Source organism: Pyrus communis, chromosome 12 (assembly GCF_041283825.1).
Source record: "Pyrus communis isolate YQ-2024b chromosome 12, ASM4128382v1, whole genome shotgun sequence".
Classification (NCBI taxonomy): domain Eukaryota; kingdom Viridiplantae; phylum Streptophyta; class Magnoliopsida; order Rosales; family Rosaceae; genus Pyrus; species Pyrus communis.
The window spans coordinates 16,079,968-16,094,062 of NC_142576.1; positions in this window are offsets into that span (position 1 = coordinate 16,079,968).

The window sequence follows — 14,095 nt, forward strand, 5'->3', positions numbered from 1 at the left end:
CCCTTTAGTTTTAGGACATTTAAACCTTTCCTTTATCCTTAGCCGTGCATAACATTCCAACATTCCACACTATCACATATCATACACCACATATCACTTATCACATATCATTCACCACTTATCATAATCATTCACTTATCACATATCACTTATCACATATCACTTACCACTTATCATTCACCACATATCATTCACCACTTATCATATCATACATTCATTTATCACTTAACATATCATACACTTATCACTTATCACTCATAATCATCTACACATTTCAACCATTTAAACACATGTACTTCACCTACAACATCCACCTACTTCACCTACAACCTCCACTTACTTCACCAACCTCACACACCTACTTCACCTACAACATCCACCTACCTCACCTACAACATCCACCTACTTCACCTACAACCTCCACTTACTTCACCAACCTCACACACTTACTTCACCTACAAATGACATAGCCATATGTTCCCTCCACTACTCCTATAAATACCCTTGCATTCATTCATTCATGGACATCTCATTTTCATACACAACACATTACAAACACATTCTCCCTTCCCTAGCCGTGAGCTTCCCATCCATTCCCTTATAATCCAAACACCACTCCTCATCCATTTCCATAATCCCCCAAACCTCACCTTAGACCTTGTGCTACAACAACGAGGAAGATAAGAGGGCCTAAACGTTCATACAATTCAAGTGTGAGTTGTTGGAATGTTTAGGTGTTTCTTTGATTTCAAAGTTTAAATTTAATTCTCTTTGTTTTGTACGTATGAGGAATGGAAGAGAAGAGTGCCTAAACGTTCATACAATTCAAGTTTGAGTTGTTGGAATGTTTAGGTGTTTCTTTGATTTCAAAGTTATGAGGAACTAAACCCCCTTTAGCTAGGGGGTGATTCAAAATACATGTTTATGCTTGCATTATGAATTGATTACTTTTGTTGGAATTTAATAAGTTGTGGATTCAATTTGTTTAACCGTTTGATTGATAACTTATTTATGAATGTTTATTAAGAATGCGCGCTTAATTTTCATGCATAAATATGACGCTAGAATATAAGTGAATTTCACCTAATCGTAATGAACTTATATTCACAAGTAGTGGAGGTTGCTTATAAACAATCGCGTTAAACGAATTCTTGGCATAAGTTTCATGCGTATTCCATAGTAACGAATGCCTCGTCGATGTTTATGATTTCCGTTGAACTTAATGATCTTTGTTGAATGTCTCTATCATGCGTATTCCATAGTTAGGGACTTTGATTAAGAATAATTTGGTTGTAATGCGTATTCCATTCAATCCAACGAATCTAGGGAAATCTGAAAGTTAATTTAAGCGGACCTAATTAACTTGGAGCATTGAGTTTCATAATTTATCGAAAGACCAACTGAGAATCAATCTTGTATGCAAGTGTAACATGTGTGGAGAAGAACCCCTTGGCTATTCCATCATCCATATTTTATTCACATTCATATTTACATTCTGTTTTAATTGCAATTTGTTCATTTAGTTTAATTTTGTCAAAACCTAAATCCCCCTTTACTTTAATGTCAAATTAGTTAGAAATCAATTTAGTTTGTGTTTTTAAGAGTTTTGAGTCTTTTGAACTTGTTAGAATCTGTTTAGTTTATGTTTTAAAGTATTTTTGAATTCTTTGAGTCTAGTTTAGTGTTTTATATTGTTTTTACGTTTTTAAGTCAGTTTCCAAGAGATTAACAATCCCTCCTAATCCCCGGTCCAGAACGATCCCTACTTGCACCTATACTACAATTTGACAAAAAGAGGGTTTAATTTGTGCGCGTATAAAACTCGCATCAAGCCCCCTCCTCAAGAAGTATACGGTGCATGCATGTGGTAGGGCTTATTCCTTTAATGTCGGCCAAAGTCCACCCTATGGCCATTTTGTGCTCTCGCAGCACCCTCACAAGCTTCTCCTCCTCCATTGCTGTGAGACTTGATGAAATGATGACGGGCAATGTTTCGCCTTCTCCCAAAAACACATACTTCAAATGGTCCGGCAACGGCTTAAGTTCAAGCGATGGTGCCTGAACAACAGAAGGTAGCATCTTAGTGGAAACTGAATTTGAAAGTGAGAGTGGAACCTTACCATATTGTTGTGGCAATGACTCAAGGGCTGCCACAACCTCAATTATTTCTTCACTAGAACCCATTGCAAAGAATTCCTCCTCCTTGCCGTGGCCTTGCATTGGCCCAAATCCTTCATTTTTGCGCTCTATGGCCTTAGTGATGGTTGTTTCCAGGGCGTCCTCGTTCAATTCTTCAAGGTATACCTGCGCCAAATAATCGATAACATCAATGGAAAAACAAGAATGGTCATCAACGGGATATCTCATAGTTTCAGAAATATTAAAATCAATCACTTCCCCATCGAATTCCATTGTCAAGGTGCCTTTGTATACATCAATCTTCGTTCGGGCCGTCTTCATGAATGGCCTACCAAGGAGAATCGGCAAAGATGTAGAATGGGCTGAATCCTCCATGTCTAGGACGTAGAAATCAGCCGGAAAAATTAAATGGTTCACCTGCACAAGCACATCCTCCAAAACTCCTTTTGGATACGCGTTAGAACGATCAGCCAATTGTATAATTACACCATCTTGTTTTAATTCACCCAAATTCATAGATGCATAAATAGAATAAGGCATGACATTTATGGATGCACCTAAATCAAGCATGGCATGTTCAAAACGATTATGTCCAATTACACAAGGAATCGTGAAACTACCGGGGTCTTTGCACTTGGTAGGCAGTTTACGTTGCAAAACAGCAGACACATTCTCGCTTACCTTCACTACCTCTTTGTTTGCCCTTCTTCTCTTTGTATTGCATAGGTCCTTGAGGAATTTAGCATACTTTGGAACCTGTTTGATTGCATCGAGAAGCGGTATGTTCACTTGCACCTTCCGGAACGTTTCAAGAATGTCCTTCTCGCTTTCTTCCTTTTTTTCTTGCATGAACCTGCGAGGAAAAGGTACATTGGGCAGATTAGGACGTGAAGTACATGAATTTGAACTTAAATTACCTGATTTGGCCGAGTTAGGGTGATCTGCCTCAGGTTGTGTCGTCTCTTCATCTACTTTCTGGGCAGATTTGGGATTGTTTGGCTCGGTCCCAACTTCTTTTCCACCCCTTAGGGTGATGGCCTTGGCGGATTCGAATCCTCCCTTTGGATCGACTGTGGTTGAGCTAGGAAGCTTTCCTTGCTCTCTAATCTGTCCAAGGAACTCAGAAATCTGCCCTATTTGTTTCTTCATATCCATCATCTCCTTCTCGTTATTTTCTATTCGGTTGTTTTGATTTTGCAACCCCTGCGAAATAGAGGTTAGTAATTGCATAGCTTGATTACTTTCCAAAGACGTACCTGAATGAGATGATGCCGAAGGTTGTTGGGATTGTTGGGGTGCATACGGCTTGGAATAAAAACCAGGGGGGTTTGGCCTAAATCCTCCTTGTTGGGCAGCTTGTTGTGGCTCCCTCCATTTGAAGTTTGGATGGTCCCTCCATCCGGCATTGTAAGTGTTCGAGTATGGGTTGTTTTGATTTTGTCCTTGGAAACCAATTGCATTGGCAGATTCCCACCCACCATTCTCGATTAGTTGAGGGCACTTGTCGGATGGATGCCCTTGAATTGAGCACACGCCACAAACTTGGTGTTCTTATGCTTTTGGACCAATCACAACCTGAGAAACAAGAGAAGTAAGATTAGCAAGTTGTGATTGAATTTCAGAAATAGCACTCACCTCATTTACACTTTGTTGCCGTGGGGCTTCCCTTTGGCCCACTCCTTCATATTGTTGAGCGTTGAGCGCTCGGTTGGCTATGAGAATCTTGGCATCCCTTGGTGTTTTGTCCACCAATGCTCCTCCCGCTGACGCATCAACCATTTGACGTTCGATAGGAAGGAGGCCCTCATAGAAATATTGAAGGAGAAGTTCCTCCTTCATTTGATGTTGAGGACATGAAGCTACAAGGCCCTTGAAGCGCTCATAATAAGACGGGAATGTCTCACCATGATTCTGTTGAATACCACTAATTTTCTTCCGTAGGAGAATCACTCTCGAAGTAGGGAAGAATTTCTCCAAGAAAGCACGCTTCATACTCTCCCACGAAGTCACAGTTCCCGGGGCTAGTTCGTAGAGCCAATCTTTGGCCTTGTCCATAAGTGAAAATGGAAAGGCCTTCATCTTCAATATACTCCCATCCACATTGACGGGGGTCATGCTCGAACAAACCACCTCGAACTCCTTCAAGTGTTTGTTGGGGTCTTCCATAGACAAGCCATGGAACTTCGGAATATGGTGTAACAAACTGGATTTGAGTTCAAATTCCTCAGTCTTCCCCTCTGCAGCCGTGGGGTATTGGATACAAAGAGGCAATGCATTATCCAAACCTGAGGCCGAAAGCTCCTTGATGGTTCTATTATCTGCTGCCATGGCTTGTTCTTCTTCAAAAATCTGATCCGTGGGCTTTTCTTCTACACCTACTTCGTCTTCTTCAAGCCCAGGTTGTGGTGGAGGTTGTGGTGGCTCTTGTTGACTCCTCGTTCTCCTCAAAGTGCGTTCAAAATCACCGTCAAAGTCGGAGATGTTCTCTATAATAGGCCGAGAGCGACGAGTCATACACAGTACCTAAAAAACAAGGAAACAAACAAACTAAGAATCTAAAATAAGAATGCACGAAAAAAAAAAAAAAAAATATATAAAAATAAAGACAAAGGATTAGCAAAGTTGCTAATCCCCGGCAACGGCGCCAAAATTTGATGCGAGATTTACTTGACACTCAAATTAAACCCTCGTTTGACAATTGTAGTAGAATGGATAAGTGAGGGATCGTTCTAGACCGGGGATTAGGAGGGCTTGCTAAAACCTTCTAAATTGACTTAAAAACATAAAAACTAAATTAAAATACTCTTAACAAGACTACTATGACTCAGAAAGGCTTTGAAAAACTCAAATTGTCTAAAACAATCAAATTGACTCAAATAGAAGCTAGAACTTGATTTAGACGAATTTGCAATTGTTTATGACTCCACAAGCTTAAAGATACAAAAATAAAACAAATACGAATGATTAAGAATTAACAAAATAGGGGGGGAATTGTGGTTGGACGATATTAAATTAAAAAGACAGAATATAATTAAAGGCAAAATGTAAATATGAATGTGATAAAAATATGGATGATGGAATAGCCAAGGGGTTCTTCTCCACACATGTTACACTTGCAAACAAAATTGATTCTCAGTTGGTCTTTCGATAAGTTGTGAAACTCAATGCTCCAAGTTAATTAGATCCGCTTAGATTAACTTTCAGATTTCCCTAAATTTGTTGGATTGAATGGAATACGCATTACAACCAAATTATTCTTAATCAAAGTCCCTAACTATGGAATACGCATGATAGAGACATTTAACCAAGATCATTAAGTTCAACGGAAATCATAAACATCGACGAGGCATTCGTTACTATGGAATACGCATGAAACTTATGCCAAGAATTCGTTTAACGAGATTGTTTATAAGCAACCTCTACTACTTGTGAATATAAGTTCATAACGATTAGGTGAAATTCACTTATATTCTAGCGTCATATTTATGCATGAAAATTAAGCTTGCAATCTCAATGAACATACATAAATAAGTTATCAATCAAACAGTTAAACGAATTGAATCCACAACTTATGAAATTCCAACCAAACGTAATCAATTCAAAATGCAAATATAAACATAGTTTCGAATCACCCCCTAGCTAAAGGGGGGTTTAGTTCCTCATAACTTTGAAATCAAAGAAACACCTAAACATTCCAACAACTCAAACGTGAATTGTATGAACGTTTAGGCACTCTTCTCTTCCCTTCTCATACGTACAAAACAAAGAGAATTAAATTTAAACTTTGAAATCAAAGAAACACCTAAACATTCCAACAACTCAAACTTGAATTGTATGAACGTTTAAGCACTCTTTTCTTCCTCGTTGTTGTAGCACAAGGTCTAAGGTGAGCTTAAGGGCTTTAGGTGTATGTGGAATGGAGTAGGGAGTGGTTGGAGATGGAAGAATGAAGAGAAAATATGCAGAAAATGAAATAGGACTCACGGCAATGGAATGGTATTTGTGTTGTGTGAAGTGTTGTGAATGGAAATATGAGATATGAATTGAATGGGTGCAAGGGTATTTATAGGAGTAGTGGAGGGAACATATGGTTGTTTGTTTAAGATGCAAGTGGCTAATTAATGATGGAAAAGTATGTGATTTAAAGGATGCAAAGTGAATGAATCATGAATCATTGTGGATGAAAGGTGGAAGTGCATGTGTTGATGACTAGGTTAGTGGGTGGAAATATGAAAATGGCATATAGGAATGGGAGCTCACGGTTTGAATGTGTAAAGTGTGTGTGAATGCATGTGAAGATGCAATAAATAATGCATGTAGGGTTTAGGAAATAATGAAGAAATGCATGTGAGATGTTTGGAAAGGAAATGGGAACCCATGGCAATGAAGTTGTTTTGTGTTGTGAATTATGATGAATGCATGTGAGTTAAAGAGGGAGAATGTGGTGAAATGATGAAGTAGGAAGGTGGAAATGCATGTGAGATGTTTGGAAAGGAATAAAGAATGAATGGTGGAAATGTGAGTGAATGATGTGCATGTGTGAGAATGCATGTGGAATTAAGAGGAGTATGGAAGTGAAATAAATGAATGATATGTTAAGTGATAAGTGAATGATATGTGGTGAGTGATAAGTGAATGGTTTGATAAGTGATCAATGAATTAGTTTAAAGGGCTAGGGTTTAAGTACATAGAATGGGCCTAAAATAGGTTGGTTTGTATGGCATAATGTGTTTGATTGGGCTAGAGCCATTGTTTTGTGTCTTCAAGTGCATACAAGGCCTTCAAATTCGTCCATCCTCTTGGCTCCATGGATAAGCTATCCAATCCATGCCCAAAAATGCTCCAAATGGCCTCAAAATGCACTTTCTTGCTCCCTAGGCCCTTAGAACCTGAAAACACACAAAAGAAGCATAAAGGACTAAAATAACGAGAGACACATAACGTAAATGCACGAGAACAAGCCATTTAAGTCGCATGAATATGCTCCTATCAATGCACCTAAGTCTAACATGGCATGCTCGAATTTAGTATTGCCAATAACACAAGGGATTGTAAAACTACCTGGATCCTTGCATTTAAGGGGTAGTTTTCTTCGTAAAACTGTTGAAACATTCTCACTTACCCGTACCACTTCCTTGTTCAAGATTCATTTCCTCATTGTGCAAAGCTCTTTCAAAAACTTGGCATACTTCGGAACTTGCTTGATTGCATCAAGGAGCGGGATATTGACTTGCACTTTCCTATATGTCTCTAGAATGTCCTTTTCATTCTCTTCTTTCTTAGATTGCATAAATCTGCAAGGGAAAGGCACATTCAGTGGAATATTGTTAGGCTTAACTGAATTTGAACCTAACTTACCTGTATTAGATGACTTAGAAGCTTCAGGGGGCTGCGGCAAGGGTTGTTTTACCCTTGCCGTGGCCTTGTCTTCTTCCTCCTCCTCGAGCAACAGCTTCTCGTCCTCCTTTTGGCTTAATTTAGATTTTTGTGGGTTGGTTCCAACCTCCTTACCATTTCTTAACGTGATTGTCTTGGCGTTTCAAATCCTCCATTTGGATTTACAATGGTTGAACTAGGTAGTTTGCCTTGTTCTCTAAACTGTCCCATGAATTTCGCCACTTGCCCCATATGATTCTTCAATTCACCCGCCTCTTTGGCTTGATTTTGTAATCTCTGCATCAACGAAGTTAGTGTTTGAAAATTTTTATCGTTATCCATTGATGAATCTGAATTTGGTTGGGCAGATTGTGGTTGAGGTTATGTTGGTGCGAATGGCCTTTGAAATATCCTGGGGAATGGCTGTCTAAATCCGCCTTGTTGTTGAGTTTGTTGATGCTCCCTCCACTTCATATTTGGGTGATCTCTCCAGCCCGATTTGTAAGTGTTGGAGTATGGATCATACTTTGGCTGATTGTGGCCTTGATACCCAATGACGTTGGCACTTTCCCATCCCCCCCCCTCCCCCAATTCTCTATCAATTGAGGGCATTGATTAGAGGGGTGTCCATGCATAGAGCACACGCCACAAGTACTATTTCCTTGCACTTTTGATCATTCCACAACCTGTGACAAAAGAATAAAGAGATTAGCTATTTGAGATTGAAGTTCTGAAATTGAACTTACCTCATTAACTTCTTGTTACCGTGGGGGGTCTCTTTGTCCAATTCCTTCGTATTGTTGTGCATTCAAGGCTCGATTTGCAATTAAGATATTTGCATCAACTGGTGTTTTGTCCACCAAAGCACCTCCTGCCAACGCATCTAGCATTTGTCTCTCAATTGGAAGAAGTCATTCATAAAAATATTGAATTAGAAGCTCTTCTTTCATTTGATGTTGAGGGCACGATGCAACAAGAGTCTTGAAACGCTCATAATACACTGGAAAGAATTCTCCTTGGCCTTGTTGAATTCCACTAATCCTCTTCCTCAAAAGAATGACTCTCGAAGTTGGGAAGAATTTCTTTAAGAACACTCTCTTCATGCTTTCCCAAGAAGTGACGGTTCTAGGTGCCAATTCAAAGAGCCAATCCTTAGCCTTTTCCAAAAGAGAGAATGGAAAGACTTTCATCTTCAAACTATTGCCATCCACGTTGATTAGTGTCATACTCGAGCATACTACTTCAAATTCCTTAAGATTCTTGTTTGGATCTTCCATGGACAGCCCATGGTATTTGGGAATGTGATGTAGCAAACAAGACTTCAATTTCAACTTATTGGTCTTGCCTTGAGCTGCCCTAGGATATTGAATGCAGATAGGCACAACATTGTCCAATCCCGAGGAGGAAAGTTCCTTGATTGTTCGATTGTCCACAACCATGTCTTGTTTCTCTTCCAATTCCTCTTCAATTTCAACTTCAAATTCAGATTCGGAACTAGAACTAGGTATATTGAATTCCAGCTGCTTCCTCTTCCTTCTCAAAGTTCGATCAAAATTGTCATCAAACTCCAATATATGCTCACGAACAAGTTGAGAACTTCGAGTCATAAACTAATACCTAAAACAAAGGAAAAAAACAAAACTAAATCAGAAACACAAGAAAAACGAAAACAGAAACAAAGGGGAAGATTAGCAATTTTGCTAATCCTCGACAACGGTGCCAAAATTTGATGTGGTAAAAACTAACACACAAATTAAACCTTTTTTAGACAATTGTAGTATACATAAGTAGGGATCGTTCTAGGCTGGGGATTAGAAGGGATGCTAATCAACACAAATTAGACTTAAAAACACAAAACTAGACTCTAATGACTCAAAATAGGAACAAAAGGGTGATTTGGACGAATTCTAAACTTAACTTGACTCAAAATACTAACGGGGGACAGGTTTGAACGAATTTTAAAACTCAAACTAAGTAACTTGCAGAAAACAAACTAATTGATACTAAATTGGGGTGAATGAATGGGGTGAAAGGCTAGCTAGAGGGTCCGTCTCCACACATAACACATATGCAACACAAATTGATCTCCAATTACTATTCCTATAAACCATGAATGACAATGCCCCAAGTTAAGTAAGAATTGCACAAATTAACCATCAGATTTTCCTAAATTCATTGAATTGGACTCTGCAACGCAATCAAATTATTCTTATCAAGTTCCCTATATGAACTACATGATAGAGATACATATCAAAGATCATTAAGTTCTATGAAAAACATAAGCATTGACAAGGCATTCATAACTATGAAAAGCATGATATTCCTACCAGGAATTTACTTAACACAATCATGACTAGGGATTTCCATTACTTACAAATATAAGTTCATAACTATTAGATGAAATTCCCTTATATTCTAGCATCAAATTCATGCATGCAAACAAAGTAGGCCTCCTTAATCAACATACAAGAATAAGTTATCAATCAAACAGATAAGTAAATTGCATTCATGATTTATGAAACAATAACTGGATGTAATCAATTCATATCACACATATGTTCATGGCTTGAACTGACCTCTAGCTAAAACGAAATTAGTTCCAAATGTCTATCATAACTGAAAATCAAATTAAACCAAACATTGAACTAAAAACTAAAGACAAAATACACCTAGAAACGCTCCAGCAATCCAAAGGCCTTGGATGGCAGGTGATAGGAGCATATTTATGCTACTTAGCTATGTTGTTTCCTTGCATTTAGTTGGTTAATTACTACTTATTACATTCTTTTAAGCTATTTTCGTATGTTTGTAGGTCTTAATGGCAAAAGAAGCAAGAAAGTGCATTTTGGAGCCATTTGGAGGAATTTTGGGCATAGATTGGATGGCTTAGCTATGGAGCAAAATGGATGGACGAAATTGAAGTTAAGAGAGGCTAGGAAATGCTACAAATTTGGAGAAATAAGTTCAAATACAAAGAAGATAAGGAAAAAGCAAGAAATAAGGAACATTATCCAACCTTATCTTATCATATCCTAACCAACCTTATCCTTTCCTAAATCTAGCATTATCCTATCTTATCTTATCCAAATCAGTTTGTGCCTTAATTCTAGCTATTTAGAAGGGATTAGTTATACATTTAAACAAATAATTCAGATTCTAAAAGCCTAATCCCTTTGTGTGCCGCATATAGGCCATTCCTTAGAGGTTTAGGAGTTGTAATCCCTTTTCTACACCTATGCCATGAGTCCTTGTCCATTTAGGTTCAGAAATCTGCCCTAAATACTCTTTCTAAGACACCTTAAATATTCCTAATTAGGTGCCGCACCTATCTGATAGGAGCATATTTATGCGACTTAAATGGCTTGTTCTCGTACATTTACGTTATGTTTCTTTAGTTATTTTAGTACTTTAAGCTATTTTCGTGTGTTTGTAGGTCCAAAGGGCTAAAGGAGCAAAAAGATGCATTTTGGAGACTTTTGGAGCACTTTCGGGCTAAGGACGGATAGCTTATGCTTGAAGCCAAAGTGTTGGACGAAATTGAAGACCTAATTGGAGCCAAAGTGTTGGAACCTTGTTCTCTTTAGTTTTAGGACATTTAAACCTTTCCTAATCCCAATCATGCCATGCATAACACACATCCATTCTAACACATTGTCATTGCACATGCATTTCCTTCATTAGTTAACCCACATGCACTTATCACTTATCATCACCACATATCATATCACTTAATCACTTATCACTTATCATCACCACTTAACCACTTATCATATCATAACCACATATCATATCACTTATCACTTATCACTTAACATATCATCCACCTACTTCACCTACAACATCCACCTACTTCACCTACAACATCCACTTCACCTACAACATCCACCTACTTCACCTACAACATCCACCTACTTCACCTACAAATGACATAGCCATATGTTCCCTCCACTACTCCTATAAATACCCTTGCATTCATTCATTCATGGACATCTCATTTTTCATACACCACACACCACAAACACTTCCATCTTCTCCCTAGCCGTAAGTCTCTCCATTTTCTGCACCATTCCCTTCCCTTTCTCCTCCATTTCTTCCATTTCCATAATCCCCCAATCCATTCAACACACCAACAACATCCCTTAGTCCTTGTGCTACAACGAAGACGAAGAGAAGAGGGCCTAAACGTTCATACAATTCACGTTTGAGTTGTTGGAATGTTTACGCGTTTCTTTGATTTCAATGTTTAAATTCAATTCTCTTTGTTTTATAATATGAGGAATGGAAGAGAAGAGTGCCTAAACGTTCATACAATTCAAGTTTGAGTTGTTGGAATGTTTAGGTGTTTCTTTGATTTCAAAGTTATGAGGAACTAAACCCTTTTTGGCTAGGGGTGATTTCAATACCATGATTGTTTATGTGATATGAATTGATGAATTCCGGTTATGAACTCTTGATTCGTGAATGCAATTGGCTTAACTATTTGATGATTAACTTATTTGTGTTTGTTGATTGAGGGTCGACACTTAATTAGCATGCATGAATATGTGGCTAAAGTTTAAGAAGGTTTCACATAATCGTTACTAACTTATACTTGAAAGTAGTGAAGGTCGCTTGTCACGATCGCGTTAAGTTTAATTCTTAGCATGAGTAACATGATGTCATAGTTGCAAATGCTTTGTCAATGCTTATGGTTTTCATTATTCTTAATGATCTTCGATTGTATCTCTATTATGATGACATGTAGGGAACTTTTGAGAATGTTTTGGGTTGTCGAATGATGCCACCCAATCCAATAATATAAGGAAAATCTGAGGGTTAACTAGTGATGTCACAGTTAATTTGGGGCATTGTCGTTCATAATTCAATGAAGGAATAACTGGAAATTGATTCATATGCATAAATATCATGTGTAGAGAAAGAACCCTTAGCTAGCTTCCCATCCATTCATTTCCGTCAAATCCATATTTACAATTTGTTTTGTTTCCAAGTATTCATTTTAGTTTAAATTCGTCCAAATCCAATTCCCCCCTATTTCGTTGAAGTCTTAGTCTTAATCTTTCTTATTTTTAGTTTTGCTTTCTTCGAGCATTAAATAGTGTTTTATATTGTGTTTTTATGTTTTTAAGTCAATTTAGAAGGTTTTAGCAAGCCCTCCTAATCCCCGGTCTAGAACGATCCCTCACTTATCCATTCTACTACAATTGTCAAACGAGGGTTTAATTTGAGTGTCAAGTAATTCTCACATCAAAATTTTGGCGCCGTTGCCGGGGAATAGCAACTTTGCTAATCCCTTGTCTTTATTTTTATATTTTTTTTTGTTTTTCGTGCATTCTTATTTCAGATTCTTAGTTTGTTTGTTTCCTTGTTTTTTAGGTACTGTGTATGACTCGTAGCTCTCGGCCTATTATAGAGAACATCTCCGACTTTGACGGTGATTTTGAACGCACTTTGAGGAGAACGAGGAGTCAACAAGAGCCACCACAACCTGGGCTTGAAGAAGACGAAGTAGGTGTAGAAGAAAAGCCCACGGATCAGATTTTTGAAGAAGAACAAGCCATGGCAGCAGATAATAGAACCATCAAGGAGCTTTCGGCCTCAGGTTTGGATAATGCATTGCCTCTTTGTATCCAATACCCCACGGCTGCAGAGGGGAAGACTGAGGAATTTGAACTCAAATCCAGTTTGTTACACCATATTCCGAAGTTCCATGGCTTGTCTATGGAAGACCCCAACAAACACTTGAAGGAGTTCGAGGTGGTTTGTTCGAGCATGACCCCCGTCAATGTGGATGGGAGTATATTGAAGATGAAGGCCTTTCCATTTTCACTTATGGACAAGGCCAAAGATTGGCTCTACGAACTAGCCCCGGGAACTGTGACTTCGTGGGAGAGTATGAAGCGTGCTTTCTTGGAGAAATTCTTCCCTACTTCGAGAGTGATTCTCCTACGGAAGAAAATTAGTGGTATTCAACAGAATCATGGTGAGACATTCCCGGCTTATTATGAGCGCTTCAAGGGCCTTGTAGCTTCATGTCCTCAACATCAAATGAAGGAGGAACTTCTCCTTCAATATTTCTATGAGGGCCTCCTTCCTATCGAACGTCAAATGCTTGATGCATCAGCGGGAGGAGCATTGGTGGACAAAACACCAAGGGATGCCAGGATTCTCATAGCCAACCGAGCGCTAAACGCTCAACAATATGAAGGAGTGGGTCAAAGGGAAGCCCCACGACAACAAAGTGTAAATGAGGTGAGTGTTATTTCTGAAATTCAATCACAACTTGCTAATCTTACTTCTCTTGTTTCTCAGGTTGTGATTGGTCCAAAAGCACAAGAACACCAAGTTTGTGGCGTGTGCTCAATTCAAGGGCATCCATCCGACAAGTGCCCTCAACTAATCGAGAATGGTGGGTGGGAATCTGCCAATGCAATTGGTTTCCAAGGACAAAATCAAAACAACCCATACTCGAACACTTACAATGCCGGATGGAGGGACCATCCAAACTTCAAATGGAGGGAGCCACAACAAGCTGCCCAACAAGGAGGATTTAGGCCAAACCCCCCTGGTTTTTATTCCAAGC